This window comes from Adiantum capillus-veneris, chromosome 26, assembly GCF_014529385.1.
Source record: "Adiantum capillus-veneris isolate H3 chromosome 26, ASM1452938v2, whole genome shotgun sequence".
Lineage (NCBI taxonomy): Eukaryota > Viridiplantae > Streptophyta > Polypodiopsida > Polypodiales > Pteridaceae > Adiantum > Adiantum capillus-veneris.
This window is the reverse complement of record NC_140956.1, coordinates 49,990,147-50,003,468: the sequence shown is the minus strand read 5'-3', so window position 1 is coordinate 50,003,468 and position 13,322 is coordinate 49,990,147. Positions and strand designations below refer to the sequence as shown.

Here is a 13,322-nt window from a genome sequence, read left to right as displayed (position 1 = left end):
GCATCTTCAATTTACATCTATCTACATCTACAATAGTTGGCGACATAGATAGGAGTCTGTGTTTTTGGGAACCCCACAAGCATGGTGGATGACCGTGGTGCATCATCAAATGCTATCCATGTCTCTACCGATATGTAGATTGATGGAGAAAATTTACCCAATGATGACCTTGTTGAAGATGCAGATGCATGCACAACTATAGTTTCCAATTCCATACCTACCATCCTTCAAAGGATGTTGATTGTTTGCTGAGCATGGACATGTGCACACGCCTAGTGATCTTCTTATTCTTGTTGTGCATGCAATTATGTTGGAGACATGCTTCGTTGCAGTTAATTCCATGAACGAAGGATATAATCTCCCAGGTGGATGGTCCAATGGTGGTGTTGCAAATATTAACTACATGTTTCTAGAGATACGAGACTGAGGAAATAGTGTTGGCAATGTAGTGCTAAAGTCCTTAACACTTGGTAACAATGTGGTAGTTTACATCATCATTGCAAGCGGAGTTTGTAGCTGCTAAAGCTCTCTATGCTAGCTTCAAAGCACATAATTGGAAATGTTCTTTCCCATGATGATCTAATTAGCTCCTATTCTGATTTTTTGGCCTTTGGAAATGTGCCAAAGACGAGTTATATTTGCCTCTTTGAACGACAGTTTGTGAGATGGCAGGTATGCTTGCACCTTCATCCCTTTTGGTCATTCTGACGGAGCTAAAAATGAAGATATTGGAATGCCTCCCTACTGTTGATCTTGTCAAAGCTGGATGCAGTTGTTATGAGCTGAGACACTTATCAGCAAATGATGAGCTTTGAAAAACATTCTTCTCTAGGAGTTTGGAAATCCATCAGTAGCACAGTAGCTTCCATCTTTTTGTGGTTGAGAATTTGCTTATGCAGTTAGGTTTTGGATAGAAAGAGAATGTTTGAGAGAAGATGTCGTCAACCTCCAAGACCTATGTATGGCATTTCAATAAGGTTTTCTCCTCGCTTTATTTGAATGGGTATTATTGATGGGGATTACAACATCTATCCTTTCGGCAGTGGACCATTTAGAGGTGGCTTTGGGGGTGCACAAGGGCCTCTAGGAGATCTTCATGGAAGTTTGAGAGCATCGTTGATATTTGTCGTAGCCTCTTACAAATAATCCACAGTCTTTAAAAAGTTGGGCCACCAATAGCCCATTAGCATGATTTCTCAAGCTATAATGTTAGCTCCTGCAAAGTGGCCACCACCAATTCCTTGATGGTCTTCCCCCATGGTGTGCAAGGTTGCATCTTCTCTATTACAGCACTCGAGAATATCATCCTTGCCCCATTTTTAAAGTTATCCCATAATTAGTTGCTAGTTAGCACTTTCTTCAATAATTTGTCTAGCTTTTTGTTTTCCAAGACCTTTCACATTTGTCAACCCATGATCTAGAACATCTATGATATGATCACTCCAGTGTGGAATGGATTCAACCAAGCATAACGTGGCTTCAACCATGTTAGTCATTGTCAACTTTTATTGGTGGTTCTCCATTTGGGATTTGTGATGCTTTTTTTTGGGACATACTACAATAATAAAATCAAATTCTAGACGAATTATCATCCATTGTGTGATTCTACCTATGGGGCATGGTTTACTTACCAGATACAGCAAAGCTTGGTGATCTACATAGAATACAAATTGGTTAGCTAGAAAGTAGTGCCAAAATTTCTTCACAGCATACACCATTCCTAACCCTTTGCCTTCTGTGGTGGTGTAATTTAACTTGCCATTGTACAATTTCCTACTTGCAAAGATGATAGAGTAATCGACCTTGTGTTTGTCGACCTGAGCAAGTACACAACCTATGGAAAAACTTGAAGCATCAATATGCACATGAAAACTGATATCCCCTCTTTGTTGTTTTAATATGGGAGCCGATATGAGACCCTAGGATCCTTGGAATAGGGTCATAGGGAATGTATGTGATGTTTGATTGTTGGAGCTCCATGAAAAATCAAGAAGGGGTAGTGGCATAGTAAGTGGTGTGTCTACATTTGTGCTAGTAGAGTGACCTATTGTCAACTCATATGGTAGAGCTTGAACAAAAGTTATTTAATTAAATGAGGCACTTGATGTGTTGCAAACATAGGTCCCTCCACTAATCATGGACATAGGGTAGTGTTCAATTGCATTCTTTCTAGTGTCTTGCTCGATTTACTATTGACTCGGTAAATTTTGCTCAGTGTATCATAAGACTCGAGCAATGGTGGCTAGGTGAGAAACAAATTTCCCAAAAAAAAGGCCTAGAAAACGGTGTACTTGTTGAACATTTGTTGGTTGTGGAAAATCACCTATAACTAGTATTTTGGAAGGGTCCATGTTGACCCCTTCCTTAGAAACAACGAATACCAAAAATTTGAGTTTAGTCTAGGCCCATTTTCACTTCTTAAGCCTAATCTTCAAGTTGTACTTTTGGAGTTGTCGCAAAACTTTCGCAACTACTGCAACATGCTCCTCCCAAGTGTTTGTATGAGTGAGCACATACCATGTAACAGCCAAGCCTTCTAAAACAGTCCATCTTTCAAGGGTCTTGCGAGCATTCTCCCATTCGTGGTATGTAGCCATGTTCTCAAAATGATCAAGCCAAGAAAGAACATGTTCTGTTTGGAGGCCGGAGAAGCACTTGGGACGGCGGACACAGATATTTTGATTCGGTGCTCTGCTCTGGTCAACATTTGTTGCGTCTGAAGTGGTCGGGTTTCCATCAAAGACATCATCATCTGATTACTTTACTGAAATTGATGGATCAAGTGTTGCAATAGATGGTCCATGGAGGTACAAGAAGAGGCAGAGGCGTCCATGAATTCAACCGGGAGAAATTCGTTTCACATGGCTCATCGGAATGCTTGTTAAGGTGGATAGGGTAATTAATGGACATGTCTTGGGTCTCTTGAGCATGGCGACCAACCTCTGGCATGCAAGATGAACCATTGCATGGAGCATCATACTCCAACAAGAGGCCAATGGAAAGGGCCACCATATGGTGTAAAAGACAAGGGTCATACTCCAACAAGAGGCCAATGGGACGGGCCGCCATATGGTTTCAAAGGCAAGGCTCCAAGAAGAGAGGCATGAGCAGAGAGGGAAATGATGCGCTGGCAAAATGGCACCTTCATAGACTAGAGAGCGTGATCAGAAAGAGGCTCGTCATCTCCACCAATACTCCATGTAAAATTCCTAAGGCATTCATATGGAGTAGAAGCACAGAAAAAGACACTACACTAATGAGAAAGCAGGGAATTAATGCGTCCAAGATTGAATTAAGAGAATGCTTAATTAAAATACAAAGCTTCCCTTCACTTCTGCCCTTTCTTTTACAGAGCTCATGTTTAAATAGGTTCAAGGGAGAATTGGAAGGGTTCGAGAGTGATCTGGATGAGATGCAAAGGGGTCTAAGTAGTAGCCTCTCGCATCTTGATGGACTGGACAGCATACCCATAGCAATCTGAAATCTAATCTCGAAGAGGTGCAACAATTGGCATCTTGTGCTTCTAGCATGCCACATGAACAAATTGTGTGTGTGTGTGTGTGTGAGAGTCTTTACAATGTGTTCCATTTACATTTCAAATTTAGTTAAGGAAACTAGATAGATAAATTACATAAGGCTACTCACCATTTTGTTATTGAGATAGGCGATAGGAAAGAATGAATCTTCGCATCAGGGAAGTGGGCGGTGGCTCTTCAACAATACTCAAGTTGGAGGTTCAAGTGGCATGCTCTCTACAAGGCCTTTAAGATACCATCCTTGAATATCTTGAACGCAGAGGGATCCCCTTCTCTCGCCCTTTAGAGATTTCTCTTAACAAGATATATCCCATCCAAGACCAAGCTTTTGCTCTGCTCTCCCAATTGGATATTCGCAATGGCGACCTTATTTTCTATTTTGAGAGATAGTAGGGGGCTACAGCCAGGTAAGGCCTTTATGTGATTATGCACACAAGAAAAACACAAGGGTTTCTTTGTTTGAGAGTTTCTTATGCAGGTATGGATTTCTCTGGTGTAGATTTGACATGCAAGGATGCAACAAGCACCCAAAGAGAGCTTTGTGCTACTGTAGCCACTCGAACAACATCTTCACTTGTACATCTATCTACATCTACAGTTGCTAACGGCACAGAAGTCTGTGTTTTTGGGAACCCTGCAAGTATGTTGGATAAGCCTAGTGCTCATTGGATGTTACCCATGTCTCTACCGATATGTAGATTGATGGAGAAAATTTACCCAATGATGACCTTGTTGAAGATGCAAATGCTAGCACAGCAAGAGTTTCAAATTCCATACCTACCATCCTTCAAAGGATTTTGATTGCTGAGCATGGACATGTGCGTAGGCGTAGTGATATTCTTGTTCTTGTTGTGCATGCAGTTATGTTGGAGACAAGATTCATAGCAGTTAATGCCGTGGAAGAAGGATATACTCTCCCAGGTGGATGGTCCAATGGTGGTGTTGCAAATATTAACTACATGTTTCGAGAGATACAAGACTCAAAAAATAATGTTGGCAATGTAGTGTTAAAGTCCTTAACACCTGGTAACAATGTGGTAGTTTACGGCATCATTACACGGGGAGTTTGCAGCTGCTAAAGCTCTCTATACTAGCTTCGAAGCACATAATTGGAAATATTCTTTCACATGATGATCTAAGTATCTCCTATCTTGATTTTTTTGGGATTTGGAAATGTGCCAAAGATGGGTTATCTTTGCCTCTTCTAACGGCAATTTGTGAGATGGCAGGTGTGCCTACACCTTCATCCTTTTTGGTCATTTTGATGGATCTAAAATGAAGATCTTGGAATGCCTCCCTGTTGTTGATCTTGCCAAATTTGAATGCAGTAGTTCTGAGCGAAGACACTTATCAACAAATGATGAGCTTTCTTGAGGAGATTGGAAATCCATCAACAGCCCAGCAGCTTCCATCTTTTTGTGGTTGGAAATTTGCTTATGAAGTTACGGTTTTGGACAGAAACAGAATGTTTGAGAGAAAATATCATCAGCCTCCAAGACCTATGTATGGCATTTCAACAAGGTTTTCTCCTCGATATCAAAGATAACATGTCACTATTGTCAAAAGGTTTCCACTTGTTTAGCTATATGCACTTGCATGATCTATTATGTTTTTCCATTGGATAGTATAATGATAGCTTGGTAATACACATTGGAGACCATATGTATTACCATGCCTTCCTTGATGGCATCCTGTATATGTTTGAGTTCTTTGTCTTTTGCGGCTTGTTTCTCACGTGCCATTTTAATCGTCTCTATTGTTAGGGGGTCATAGTAACATTTGAATTTGCTCCTATTGGGGAATCCTACGGTTTCAATTCCATCCAATGTTTCAATCTTCATTGTCCCTTGTGGAGGGATTTCACAGATTTGATATGGTTCCATACTCGTATATTTTAGTTTTTATTTTTTATCTCGTACCCCAACAAAGAGAACCATATCTCCTTCATATATATTTTTGTCTTTTAGTTGACGATCATACCATTGTTTTCTATGTACTATTTTTATGATCATCCCTTGAAGCGCGATGTGACATTTCTCATCCAATTTCTCTAGATTTCTAATATGATCACAAAGCTCATTCCCATCCCATCCCTCAATTTCAACTATCGTTAGACTGGGTACTAAAAATTCCCATGGTATTACTGCTTTTACCCCATACAAAAGTTTGAAAGGTGTACAACCTATGGCTATCTTGTACAAAGCTCGATAAGTCCACAAGGTTGCGAATAACTTTGTTTCCCAATCAGTTCATTTATCTCCTACTGTTTTTGTTAAAATGGCCACAAGTATTTTGTTAATACTTTTTGTCTGGCCATTGGCATGGGGACACTTGGTTGATTTTCTATATGAGATCATCATTTTTTTCATGAGGATCTCTATTGTCTCATTGATAAAATGTGTCCCTTGATTGCTTATGATCTCAAGAGGGCAGAAAAACCTTGTGATTATGTTTTTGTACATAAATTTTGTTGTTGCTATAGCGTCTGCCTTGCAAAATGCTCTTGCTTCAACCCATTTTGTCACATAATCAGTGGCTATGATAATATATATGTCTTGTGATCCACATGCTACGAGCTTAATGGGCCCAATAAATTCCATGTCCCATTTTTCAAATGGTTTGTCAACTGCTAGGGTCATAAATTCATGTTCCCCTAGTTTAGAGCATCGTTGACATTTGTCATAGCCTCTTACAAATAATCCATAGTCTTTAAAAAGTGTGGGCCACCAATAGCCCATAAACATGATGTTTCAAGCTCTAATGTTGGCTGCTGCAAAGTGGTCTCCACCAATTCCTTGGTGGGCTTCCTCCATGATGTGCAAGGTTGCATCTTCTCTAGGGAAGCACTTGAGAATATCATCCTTGCCCCATTTGTAAAGTTGTCCCATAATTAGTTGATAGTTAGCGCTTTCTTTAATAATTTGTCTAGGCTTTTGTTTTCCAACACTTTTGACATTTGTCAGCCCATGATCTAGAACATCTATAATATGCTCACTCCATAGTCGGATGGATTCAATCAAGAATAATGTGGCTTCAGCCATGTTAGTCATCGTCAACTTTTATGATGGTTCTCCATTTGGGATTTGTGATGCTTTTTTTGGCGGCATACTACAATAATAAAATCAAATTCTCGACAAATTATCATCCATTGTGTGATTCTACCTCTAGATCATGGTTTATTTACCAGTTACAACAAAGCTAGATGATCTACATAGAATACGAATTGGTTAGCTAGGAAGTAGTGCCAAAATTTATTCACAGCATACACCATTCCTAACCTTTTTCGTTCTGTGGTGGTGTAATTTATCTTGCCATTGTACAATTGCCTACTTGCAAAGATGATAGAGTAATCAAGCTTGTGTTTGCCGAACTGAGCAAGTACACAACCTATGGCAAAACTTGAAGCATCAATATAAACATGAAAAATGATATCCCATCTTGGTTATTTTAATATGGGTGCCGATGTGAGAGACTTATAGTATCTTTTATATGACTCTTGCCATGCATCACTCCACTTGAATTCAATGAGAAGCTTATATAGGGGACAAGCTATCTCCGTGAAGAAAAAATGAAGCGGCACTAATAGCCAACATGGCCCATGAAATGTTGAACTCATTTATAATTAAGTGGAGGTGGAAGCTCCAAAATTAACTTTACTTTGCCTTCATCTGTAGATATTTACGTTTTGAATACAATATGGCCTAGAATCACTCTATTTTTTACCCAAAATTGACAATTATGAGGGTTGAGTGGAGTAGTAACAACATCTCTCAAATACTTTAGTAAGAACATTGTTCCTTCCATGAAGAATGTAAGAGAGATCGTCTAAAATACTTCTAAGAATTGTCACAAATATTCCCTGAATGCATGGTCCATCAGTCTTTAGAATGTGGTAGGCACATTGGTCAACCCAAAGGGCATTTTCCCTTAAAGGAAAGACTCCATATTCCATGATAAAAGCTATTTTTGGTTGGTCCTCCTCAGCTATGGATATTTGATTGTAGGCGGAGTAACCATCCAAAAAACTATAGGCTTCCTTTCCGGCCACTCTCTCAAGCACATGTTCACTAAATGGGAGAGGGTAGTGATCATGGCAAGTAGATGCATTTACTTTCAATGCATGCTTAACTTTTCCCATTCTTTTTAGGAACCCCACCACAATTGGTGATACCCAAGTTGGATGTTCTATCTCATATATGAATGTGCATTCAATAAACTTATTGATTACTTCCTAGATTTGGAAGCATACTTGGGATTCGTGGGGTAGGGTCTTAATAGATAGGTTTGGCATCTGGTTTCATTGGAATTGTGTGTTCACAAACCTCTAGGGGACATCCTTGTAGGTCCATGCAAAGCAATCTCTAAATTTGCACAGGATATCTAACAATTCTTTCTTTTCTAAGTGTGTGATCCGTAGTGATAAAAACAAGTTTTGTATCTTCACCCTCTATAGTGAGGTATACCTCTTTCACCTCAGCCAGGACATCATACCCAAAAAAATTATGTTAGGATGGTGTCTGTTTAGCTTTCTCAATTAAAAGTTGTCTATTCCCAATAGTAAAATCTTTAAATCTATCAGGGGCTGGATGTAAATCCTTTGGGGGACTCTTTGGTTTCAATTTTCTCAAGTTTTTTCTCCATTTCACATTGTAGTTTATGAACCTCACAATTACTCCTTTGTTACTTTGTTTTACCTTGTAAGGGATCTTTGCTCGTTTTTACAAATTTATCTCCCAAAGATAGGGGTTTACTGTACATCAACTTTTGAAGTTTCTACCCTAATTTTTTCATAATTTTCTATTAAATTCACAAGCTCCAACATATTGTAGCAATTGTGCTACATTATGACACTCACTCAATTGTTTGTTGCATTTTGTTCTAGCGTGTTTGGAGTCTTGTCAACTTGCAAGATATCTTACTATGCGTGGAACACTTATGTGATCCACCCTTGGAACTAGAGCTTCTAGCATGTAACGTAGAATCTAAATCATCTGAGTCATTTGTATCAATGGGGTACACACAATACCATCAGTTGTCACACATGTGATTTTGTGCTTTTCCCAAACTTCAAATATAGCAAGCAAATGAGTACAATTTTCATTATAGATAGATCTTGCATCCTAGACGTTAATCCTTGTTCTCTAGTTTTGTCTCTTTCTTACATGTTTTTCAATAATTGATTGGCGTTGTAGGCTCTGAATATGTGAATACGGTGGTGTCTAACTTGGTCTTGAGGATTCATTTCAGACAGTTCCCTTGTGCAAACTGTTCTTGATACCTTACCAGATTCTTACCAGACTTTTGCTAGTATTTGGAGACTTATGACCCAAGGAAATCCTAAGTTGTCAAGTTGATGCATTATGCACATTGCTGTTGCAAGAGTCACTTTCTAGAAAAAACAGGACGAGCAGCATGCAGTTGAATAGGCTTTTATTGCTTCTCAGAGAAAGGGTGGTAACAGCAATACAGCCACTTCTTATGGTTCTGCTGCGAGTGAAAAAATTATGTTCCTAATGCTTCTGCTGGCAGCAATTCATCTAGAAATTATGGTGATAAGGGCAAAAAGAAAATGCATTGCCATTATTGTAAAGCTAATGATCACTTGATCAAGTCGTGTCCTAAGTTGAAGGCCAAAGAGGCTAAGAAGAAAGAGGGTGGTTTGACTGCAAATGCTAGTTCCACTACAAATGCAGCCATTGTTGACTCTTCTGTGAAAGGAGACTGTGTTGCTAATGTAGACGCAGAATGGGCTTTTTGCACAGAGTGCACTTACAATCCTGTTGTCCATGATGCATGCTTGTCAGTTGCTGCAGATTCACATGTGTGGTATTTCAATAGTGGTGCTAAAAGCACATTACCTCACATCGTGGATTGTTCACCTCTCTCGAGTCTATCCCTCATGGGAATTCAGTCACTTGTGCCAACAATGCCTCTTATCCGGTTCAGGGTGCTGGAAAGATTGTGCTTACTGCTGCAAATGACAGTTCCTTCACACTTGTTGATGCACTTTATGTACCTGGGATCAAGAAGAATATCTTATCTGTATCCACACTTGCTAGACTTGGACTTGTAGTAAAATTTATGGATGACAAATATACAATTCATGATCTCAGTTTTGGTGATGAAATTGTTGCATTTGGACTTTTGTGCCGTGGGCTGTATAAGCTCACTTTGTATGACAAGTGTGGAAAAAATTTTACAAATGCTGTTGCAAATTCAAGGGTTATTTCAAATGAAAAACTTTGGCATGCACGTTTTGGTCATCTGAATTTTGCCAGTTTGCTGTGTTTGCAGAAATCTGATATGGTTGCTTCTTTGCCACCTCTTGAATCACCTGTCAAACATGTTTGTGAAGGCTGTATTTTGGGTAAGATGCAGCGTTCTAAGTTTCCAAAGGATGGTTCAGTTCGGGCCACATGTAGGTTGCATCTTGTGCATATTGATGTTTGTGGGCCCATGCAAACTCCGTCCTTGGGCAATTACCTTTACTTCGTGACTTCCATTGATGATTACTCTAGGCATACATGGGTATTTCCGCTTAAAGCGAAGTCCAAAGTTTTTATGTGCTTCAAACAATTTCTCACTATGGCTGAAAATGTTTCGAAATGTAATATGGGCACCCTCTGTTCCAATCGACGGGGGGAGTATATGTCTCATGAATTCAATGCATTTCTGGCTAGTCGTGGGATAAAACACCAATGTACAGTTCCGTATACACCTCAGCAAAATGGTGTTGCTGAGAGGAAAAACATGTCACTTACGGAAATGGCACGATGTATGGTCAAAAGCTTTGCCGCATTCTTTTTGGCTTGAGACCATCATGTGTGCCACTTATGTACTAAACATGTGTCCTACGAAAGCTTTGCAGTTTATTACTCCATATGGAGCATGACATGATAAAAAGCCTTCTATTGAGCACATGCGTGTTTTTGGTTGTTTGGCATATGATTTGGTGCCACAAACACAGCGCAAAAAATTGGATGAGAAGGCTGTCAAATGTAGTTTTTTTGGTTATAGTGCTGAAAGCAAAGGTTACAGGTTGTATCATCCGCAAACAAAATGTATTCTCACGGGATGTAGTGTTTGTGGAAGATTCTGTTTAGCCCTTGTTGTCATGTACTACAGACAATAATGTAAGCTCACATGACACTTTGTTGCCTCTTTTCAGTGGTGGAAATACGAATGTAAGTTTCAATGAGGCAAAAAGGCCATTGGTACGAAGTGAATTTAGAAGTTGAAATGCAAGCCAGATGGTGAGATTGATCGCCATGAGGCTCGACTTGTTGCAAAGGGTTATGCATAGCAAAAAGGCATAGATTATGAAGAGACTTTGTCTCCTACTTGTCCTATGACTACTGTGCGTTTTCTATGTGCATTGGCAACTCATTTTGGTTGGGATGTACATCCATCAGACATTGTTACTACTTTCTTGAATGGTGACATATTTGAGGAAGTTTATGTAACGCAGCCTTGCGGTTTTGTCATAAAAGGACAAGAGGACAAAGTGTTGCAGATGTAAGAAGGCTTTGTATGGATTGAAGCAATCTCCTCGTGCTTGGTATGAGAAAGCTGACACTCATTTGGTCAAACGAGGCTTTCATCACAGTCCAACAGAAAGTACATTGTATGTAAAGCGTGCGGGTGATATACTTGGTTCTTTATGTCGATGATTTGCTGATCAGTGGACCAAATGAGAGACATATTACTGAATTTAAGGCTGATTTGAATGCTACTTTCAAGATGAAAGATTTGGGACTGTTGCATCATTACCTGGGTATACAGTTTAAGTAGTGTGGGTGGTATTGCCTTGTGTGAGAAAAGTTACATAGAGACATTGCTATGTAAGTTTGAACTTGAGGAATGCAAACCTATTGCCACTCCCATGGAAACAGGTTTGAAACTGATTCTACATGATGGTGGTGATCCTGCCGATGTCACTCTTGAACAAACTGCTTTTGGCTGCCTCATTTATGTATGCAACAGGAGGCCGGATATGCAGTTTGCAGTCTCACAGGTCATCAAATTTATGCATAACCCAGGGTCTAAGCATTCGCAGGCTGTCAAGAGGATTTTTCGCTACCTTAGTGACACTTTACATCTTGGCTTGTTTTATCTCAAGGGGGGATCATTGTCACCAGACTTACATGCTTTTTTGGACTCAGATTGGGCTGGTTGTTTTGACACGCGAGTATCCACAAGTGGTTTTTGTTTCATGCTTGGCAGTTCATGTATATCATGGTTGAGCAAGAAGCAACCTACTGTGGCCACTTCGAGTTGCGAGGCTGAGTACAGGGCAGTCTTCATAACTACGGTTGAGTGTGAATGGCTCAGACGCCTTATGGCTGATTTGGGTGTTGGGCAGGACACTGCCAACACTATCTACACTGACAGTCAGAGCGCATTGGTAGTTGCGAGGAACCCAGTTTTTCATGCTCGCACAAAGCACATTGAGGTGCATTACCGCTAGGTCAAAGAGAGGCTCTCAATAGGAGAGATCAGCTTGGCTTATGTGCCAACGCAGGGCAACCTTGTAGATCTTCTCACAAAGCCATTGTCTCGTGAGAAGCTTGAATCTTTCCGCAAAGCTTTGGGCTTACTCCCCTTTGTGGACTGATCATGTCCTCAGGGCATGGCACTTCCCTTTACTCATGTGCCAGCTCTCGTTCACCGCATCACTCCAGGGGAGATTTGTTACCATATACATGTGGTAGTTATGAGTGTGAACACACTAGGACCACCGGGGCATGTTTTCCCTCTTTAGGAGTTATTTTTCCCCCGAGCATTGTATATATGCCCATCACTCTAAGGATATCTATCTTCCCATTGCACACTAAGTAACACACTCTCTATTGCGTGCCTTGAGCTTCCTTCGTCTTCTCCAATCTGTGTGCGTTTCTCTACAACCCTAATTCCAATAGCGCCTACCTTCACACAAGTGTTGAAATTGACAACCAGGAAACCCATTGATCACGCACAGTATGTGCTATCCACATTGAAGGGTACCAAGAAAGAGGGCAAGATAACCTATCTGGGAGCTTCTGAGGTACTCACAAGAATAGCATACCATCCTATTGGCATGGCAGACAATTTGCCGCCTGCTCCAGATCATAACACATGTATTGTGTATACAGAGCCATCTCCAAAAACCACAAGGTCGACAAAAAGAGTTAACAACTTCGATGGAAGAATCTGCAGAGAGTTCTCCTGAAGCAAGAAATAGCTCAGATAATGAGGAAAGAAGACCCCGGATTGAAGAGATGAAAAGAAAAGCAGTGACCGCACACCAAGAAGAACCTCAACAGAAAAAGACGAGGTTTTAAAGGGAAAAAGAAACCTAGTAAAGAAGCCGCCAAGCTACAGGTGAGGACCCTAAAAAGTGGGTATTAAAAGAGATAAAGGGACTGAGAACAAAGAACCCTGCAAGGAAAGAGGCAGAGGACCCCAAAGATTTTCTCGAATGCATGTATACAAAGGTAGAAGCCCTAAACAAAATAGAATCTCAAGAGCCCGAAAGAAAAGCACGAGAAGAGGCAGCACAGCAGCAAAGACAAGTTGAGGGGCCCAAGAAAGTGAAGCCCAGCAAGATCAAGAAGCGATGTCTCCAAGAACTACCTCACCTGCTACGGAATAGCCAAGCCCTCCCCCATCACCAACAGCTAGACCCACTGAGGGAGAGCAAACCAAGGAAAAGGAGCCTAAACCGCAAGAAGCAGCAGGATCTGAACAACAAGCAACAACTACTTCCAAGCAAGCTAAAGTAAAAGAGCCAAAACCAAGGGGCGCAGC

General features: G+C 40.5%; 2 pseudogenes; both read left to right on the top strand.

Moving 5' to 3' along the window:
* Positions 1-204: 204 nt before the first annotated feature.
* Positions 205-1,146, top strand: LOC147423421 (F-box protein SKIP22-like; annotated as a pseudogene).
* Positions 1,147-3,894: 2,748 nt separating this feature from the next.
* Positions 3,895-5,082, top strand: LOC147423420 (F-box protein SKIP22-like; annotated as a pseudogene).
* The last annotated feature ends 8,240 nt before the right edge of the window (positions 5,083-13,322 follow it).